The following is a 7,772-nucleotide window of genomic DNA, read 5'->3' on the forward strand; positions in this document are numbered from 1 at the left end:
ATGGGAAAGTTATTTTTCGCTCAAATTGTTCAAATGTTTTTTCTTAGTAAAATGGTTATTTTGTCATCATTTAGCTTTTCTGTTATTTAGTTTTTAATAACGTTATATAAAAATTAAGTGTGGCAAAAATTAAGTATGCCACACTTAATTTTGTTTGGCACACTTAATTTTTATATAACATTTATAATAAAATTAATAATTAAGTGTGTCACACTCTCCCATCCCACCTAGGGTTGTGTTGCAATGTGGTCTTCCGTATACGTGGTAGACGATTGTCAGCAATCTTTCCTAACGAGCAATCAAAAAGAAATGTTGCAAAAATAAGACAAATGTTAGGTTAGAAAGTCATACTGAATGTTGGACCCTGATATTGTTTTATGATGCCTAGGTTAGATGTCGATTGAAGTCATGAACAAAATTGCAAGAGTTCTTCGTTCTGAGAACGTTACCTTATCATTGTGTCTTTGAGGGCTTTTATAGGCATCTCTATATTCCTTGGTATAAGGTTTTACCCGGTAGCTTGTGTTACCCGGGTAAAGACAGCTAGGTTGTGTGTTATGTTTTATATTTTACTATTGTCAGGATCTTGTACTTGTGTGCAACTTTTGGGATATGTCTTATATCCCATCTTTTGCTCATTGTGTATTGGTGTTGCCTTGTGGATCGATTACTTTGGATAGTTGCACTTTGTCGTTTATAAATTGATCTATCATGGTAGGGTCGGTGTTGGTCTGGTGGGTCGGTCAGGGTACACCATTAAGCTCCCCAATTTGAAGGGTAAAAAATAGCACTAAAAAGGTTCATTAACTGTGGACTTTAAGTAGCATTTATGTCCCAAACGTTCTTGGACCTTTGCCTAATTTGGACAAAGAGGTTATGTTGAATGCAGACTTGTGTAGGTATCTTCCTTTATTTTCTTGTTACTGTATAAAAAGGTCCTTTTCCATGAGGTGGTGTTGGCTTTATTTATGTCATATGAGCCCAATTTGGAAAGCTTGAAATTAGTTACTGGTGTTATCATTCGATTGCCCAGGTTAGTAATAAATGTCTTATATTTCCTTATTTGGTAATCTGTTTTTGCTTCTTATTCCTAATTGCACCTAATATAAATGTCATTCTCTTGCTTTCTTTTTGCATATTTAATGGTGTAGGCAAGAGTAAATGTGTAACGTCCCAAAAATAAGACCCAAAAATTTTATTTTTAATTTAAATAAAACGATATTTCAAAACATTGTCATGCAACCCAAATAGACCAAAGTATGTCACTACATCATATCATATCAGAGTAAATCTCAAAATACGGAAAAAGTTGGTGTGTGCTCTGCAATCATCTAGGACTCTTCCCTTTCGATCATGAAGTACCTGAATAATAAACTAGAAACCGTAAACACAAAACTTAGTGAGTTCCCCAAAATATTACACATCATACATAAATAAACACATACATGGCCCCCGCCCGACATCGAGTCCCACTCGGCCTCGGGCCCCACCAGACATCGAGCCGCGCTCGGGTTACAGATTTGTCATTCATTAGGCCTCGCCCGTCATCGGGCCCCGCCGGGTACATGTAACACCCATAAAATTTTAGCCAAATTAAAACTTTTTAATACATTTTAAAACCATCAAGTTATTATAGTTTGTTTTCAAAATAGTTTAGACATCAGAGTATCCCCATAATCAACTCATAAAACCATAAAATATAAGGAGTTGTACGATCACGCCTTTGCCTTCTTGCGATCATCTGATGTGCCTGAAACAATAAACTGAAACTGTAAGCCCGAGAGCTTAGTGAGTTACCCCAAAATACCAACACCATACAAACATAACCATATCATATAACCAATACATAATAGCATGCATAATGAGTCGTCAGCCTGACTGGACCGCCTCACAAGCCTTCAATCTATATGGAATGTTCTCCGAGCCTTCGGCACCTCTGGACGGCCTCGTAGGGGCTACAACCTATCCGTACCGCTCGTCGGGCCTTCGGTCTGACTGAATCCATTTGCATGGCCTTCAGGTTATCCGGACCGCCCTGGGTATGTTGGCCTCCAGCACAAAGCAGGACTGCCTCAACCCAACCCCAAATCAAACAAGCATGTGTACATAAATATCATACACTTGCATATATATAACAGCCATACCAATCTAACAGATCACCAATCATAGCAACATCCTATAACCAGGATACCGACCTAACCAGGTCACTAACATAGCATCATCCTATATACCAAGATACCGATATAACAATCATAATAGCATAACAACATCCTATCTACCAGGATACCAATCTAACAGATCATAACAGCATACAAGCATACTATAACCAGGATACCAATCTATCCGAAATCTAAGATAACAAACATCCTAAACCAGGATGAAGTCTAGCATATCAATAACATAGCAACCATCCTAAACCAGGATGTAATCTAGCATATCAATAACATAGCAACCATCCTAAACCAAGTTGTAATCTAGCATATCAATAACATAGCAACCATCCTAAACTAGTGTAACACCGTGAATTTCAAAACAATTTTTCGCATAATTTAAAAAAATATTCATTTAATTTTCATAAAACATCAGTATTTGAAACTCCAATCAATATCATACAATAAATCCCAAGATCACATATCATAAAAATCTCATGTGTGTGTACTGATCAAGTCGGCGCCTTCCCACGGTCATCACTAGTACCTGAAACAATAAACACCAACACTGTAAGCACAAAGCTTAGTGAGTTCCCCAAAATACCACACATAACACATATTAGCCACTCGAGGCTTTAACTCTGTGGGTCCGTAGACCCTACTCTGTGAACCCACTGGTTCTAACTCTGGGAACCTTTCAGTTCCAACTCTATAAACATGCACATCATAAATCACATAGAAGTAATGCGGTACCACACATAACATACATATAGCATACAAATACTCTATCACATAACTCTGATTACCAACTCAAGGTAAAGTATAGTGAGAAGACTCACCTCGTATATCTCGATAACTCGCGAATCCCGGAAATCACTCGTGCTCGATCCTCCGAGCTATAATCCTCCTATAACATCATATATCTCTAATTAACACTTTTACCACTAAGGTTGACTACCCTTATCAAGTCAACACTGGTCAACTCTGGTCAACGGTCAACGGTCAACTTTGACCGGACTCGGCGAGTGCACTAAAGCGACTCGGCGAGTCTATATGTGTTCACTGACTCCCTAGGATCCTCTCTTGACACGTCGAGTACACCCCTAACTCGACGAGTTCCACCTGGCATGAATCGCGGGGCCACCACGACTCAACTCGCCGAGTCTCAAGAACAACTCGGCGAGTTCCAGCTCGACTCAGTCCATCTGTCAACCCTCTCCAACTCTCCCTGACTCACTGAGTCAACCCTTAACTCGGCAAGACCACTCGCTGAGTGGTTAAGGACAATCTTCATGCTACTCGCCGAGTCTGTTCTTCGGACTCGGCGAGTCCATGCCATGCATAAACTCAATCTCGCTCCTGAGGTCAGATATGCTCCAACAACTCATAGATCTAGCCCTCCCAAGCATATTCATCACGTAAAGTCACAATCTTGGATACCATGCAACGCCTACAAGGCTTCTTTTGGTGAAATGACATCTAAAATGGCAACCTAAGCCCCCAACTCAAAAGGAAAGGCATAAAGCAGAGCATTTGGGACTCTCTGGACCTACTAAGGTCCAGATCTAGGTACCATTTCCCCATGGGACCTCTCACACTCCAAATACAAGGCAAACAAGGCATGAAGAAACCCTAGATTTGACCATATCAAGAAAAACACGAGAATAAGCTCTGAATGTTACCTCAAATAGCTTCCTCTGCCGAAATGGAAGTAGATCCAAGCTCCCCAACTCTCCTAGCTTGGCCTTCCTCTTCCTTTCTTGAAAATACACACAAAAATGGTGAATAATGGCCTCTTATCTCACTCACAAGGACTCTCAGCTGCTCTGGTGCTCTGAAGGTCGAAGGTAGCCGTAATGAAGGGTTATAAGGCCCTTTAAATAGGGCTCAAGGCCGGGAAATTAGGGTTTCTTTAAACAGCGTGGACTCGCCGAGTCCACTCTTGGACTCACCTAGTCCGGACGCGAACCCGCGTCCAAATCCACGATCCTACTCGGCAACTCTAGGCTCCAACTCGCCGAGTCTCCTCACAATTTACCAAAATAAATAAATGAATAATACCTGGGAATCCGGGCTGTTACAATTCTCCCCCACTAGAACTAGACTTCGCCCTCGAAGTCTCGCTCTGCAAATAACTCTGGATGCTGCTCACGCATCTCACGCTCCGGTTCCCAAGTCATCTCGGACCCCTTCCGATGCTGCCATTGAACCAAAACCAGGGGTACCTCCTTGTTCCTCAGAACCTTGATTTTCCGATCTCTGATTGCTAATGGAACCACTGCCGACTCATCGGCTATACACTTCCTCAGCTTCAACACATGAAAAGTGTCGTGAATTTGCCCCAACTCTGCTGGCAAATCCAAACGATAGGCTACCCGGCCTACCCTTGCGATCACTCGGAAAGGACCAATATATCGGGGTCCCAACTTGCCCCTCTTCCTGAATCGAATCACTCCTTTCCAAGGAGAGACCTTCAGGAGCACAAGGTCGCCGACCTCAAACTCAAGCTCGGACCGGCGTCTGTCTGCATAACTCTTCTAACAACTCTGAGCGGTCAACAACCTCTGTCTGACCTGCTGGATCTGCTCTGTTGTCTGAAGCACGATCTCTGTACTGCCCATCACACGCTGACCAACCTCTCCCCAACAAATGGGGGTCCGACACCTCCTCCCATACAACAGCTCAAAGGGCGGCATACCAATGCTCGAATGATGGCTGTTGTTGTAGGAAAACTCTGCCAAGGGCAAGTATGCATCCCAACTACCCCCGAAATCCAATACACATGCCCGGAGCATGTCCTCGAGCGTCTGAATCGTCCGCTCACTCTGACCGTCTGTCTGGGATGATAAGCGGTACTAAAATGCAGCCTAGTACCCAACTCCTCATGAAACTTCTTCCAGAACCTGGAAGTGAAACGCACATCTCGGTCTGAAGCAATCGAGATCGGCACCCCATGCCGAGATACCACTTCCCTCACGTACACCTTTGCCAATTTCTTTGCTGAAGAACTCTCGTTGATAGCAAGAAAGTGAGCGCTCTTCGTCAACCTGTCCACAATCACCCAAAATATTGCATCAACTCCCCTAGCATTCCTTGGCAATTTGGTGATAAAATCCATGGTGATCTGTTCCCACTTCCATTCGGGAACCTCGAACGGCTGCAACTTACCATGCGGCCTCTGGTGCTCGGCCTTAACCCTACGTCAGGTCAAGCACCTCTCAACAAACCACGCAACATCCCTCTTCATACAGGGCCACCGATACTCCTTCCTCAGGTCCAAATACATCTTAGTAGCCCCAGGATGGATCGAAAATTTCGACCGATGAGCCTCTTCCATCAAAATTGCATGCGTTCCTCCCACGTACGGCACCCAGATACGCCCCTGAAATGTCATAAGCCCCCGACCATCGGTAACGAACTCTAAAACCAAACCAACAACCTGCTCTTTCTTCTGCATCTCAGGTTGCACAGCCTCGGCCTGTGCCCCACGAATGGCGTCCAACACTGGAGCGATCACGGTCAATCTCAAACATACATCCCGCAGCGGGGTGCTTTCCGCCCTGCGGCTCAGTGCATCGGCTACAACATTAGCCTTGCCTGGGTGGTACAGGATCTCACAATCATAATCATTGACCACATCCAACCACCTTCTCTGTCGCATATTTAGGTTGGGCTGATCCATAAAATATTTCAAACTCTTATGGTCCGTGTATATCGTACACCGAACCCCATACAGGTAGTGACGCCAAATCTTGAGGGCGAACACCACTGCCCCCAACTCTAGATCATGGGTGGGATATCTCATCTCATGAGGCTTTAGCTGCCTCGATGCAGATGCTATCACATGCCCTCTCTGCATCAGCACTGCCCCCAATCCCAAAATTGATGCATCACAGTATACCACAAAGTCCTCCATCCCTTCTGGGAGGGCTAACACCGGGGCTTCGTATAACCTTTGGCGAAGTGTCTCAAAGGAGGCCTGCTGCTCGGGGCCCTATGAAAAAGCAACCCCCTTTTGGGTCAACCTGGTGAGTGGCACTGCGATTTTAGAGAAATCCTTGATAAATCTCCGATAATACCCTGCCAACCCTAGGAAACTCCTGATCTCGGAGGGTGACCTCGGCACCTCCCAACTCATCACCGCCTCAACTTTGGCCGGGTCGACCAATATCCCTTCCTGGTTAACGAGATGTCCTAAGAACTGGACCTCCCGCAACCAGAAATCACACTTGGAGAATTTGGCATAAAGCCTCTCCGATCTCAGAACTCCGAGAACCTCTCTCAAATGCTCCTCATGCTGCTCTCTAGATCTCGAATATACCAAAATGTCGTCGATAAATACAATCACCGACCGATCCAACATCGACCTACACACTCGGTTCATGAGATCCATGAACACTGCTGAGGCATTGGTGAGCCCGAAAGGCATCACCACAAACTCATAATGCCCATAACGCGTCCTGAACGCTGTCTTCTGGACGTCCTCATCCCGCACCCTCACCTGATGATATCCAGACCTCAAATCGATCTTGGAGAACCAAGATGCTCCCTGCAACTGATCGAATAAATCGTCGATCCTCGGCAACGAGTAACGGTTCTTGACCGTCAGCTTGTTCAACTCCGAGTAATCAATGCACATCCGGTGTGAACCATCCTTCTTCTTGACGAACAGGATAGGCGCTCCCCACGGCGAGCTGCTCGGCCGAATAAACCCCTTCCCCAGCAGCTCCTGAAGCTGCGAGGATAACTCTTGCATCTCTGGAGGTGCAAGGCGATAAGGCACCTTAGCGATAGGCGCGGCCCCCGGAACCAAATCGATACTGAACTCCACTTGCCTCACAGGAGGCACACCCGACAACTCCTCGGGAAATACATCCGGGAACTCACGCACTACCGGAACCTCCTCAACTGACCTCGGTCTCTCGGAATCCACCCGCGTATCCATCACATACGCCACAAAACCCTTACAGCCCTGCTGTAGACACTGCCTCGCCCTAGCGGCCGAACAAAACGCTGATCCCGAACGTGTACCCTCGCCGTACACGATAAGAACTCCCCCATTAGGGTCTCGCATGGTCACCAGCTGTCACTCGCAGTCGATAACCGCACCGAATCTGCTCAACCAGTCCATGCCCACAATGACACAGACATCACCCATCGCAATAGGAACCAGATCAATCGGGAACTCAACACCGAAAATCTCGACTACGCACCCTCGGAGAACCTCCGTGGCATATATCACCCTTTCTTCAGCTATGGAAACTCTCAGAGGCCGACTCAACGCCTCACGACTAACGTTGATATGCTGACTAAAAGCCAAAGATACAAAAGACCGACTCGCACCCGAGTCAAATAACACCAAGGAAGGTACTTAATTCACAAGAAAAGTACCTACGCAAAACATAATATAAGCATAATATCACAACATCAAAATAAATACACGAAAGAATACATACCAGCCACGACATCGGGTGTTGCACGGACCTCCTCCGCGGTCAGCTGAAAAGCTCTCCCTCGCGCTCTCGGCGCCTCGGCCTTCACTGGCCGACTCTCGGTAGCTCTAATGGCGGCAGGGGCAGATCCCTGAGGTGCTCCCTGAGATGACCCTCGCAATTGCGGACA

This window comes from Lactuca sativa, chromosome 2 (genome assembly GCF_002870075.4).
Source record: "Lactuca sativa cultivar Salinas chromosome 2, Lsat_Salinas_v11, whole genome shotgun sequence".
NCBI lineage: Eukaryota > Viridiplantae > Streptophyta > Magnoliopsida > Asterales > Asteraceae > Lactuca > Lactuca sativa.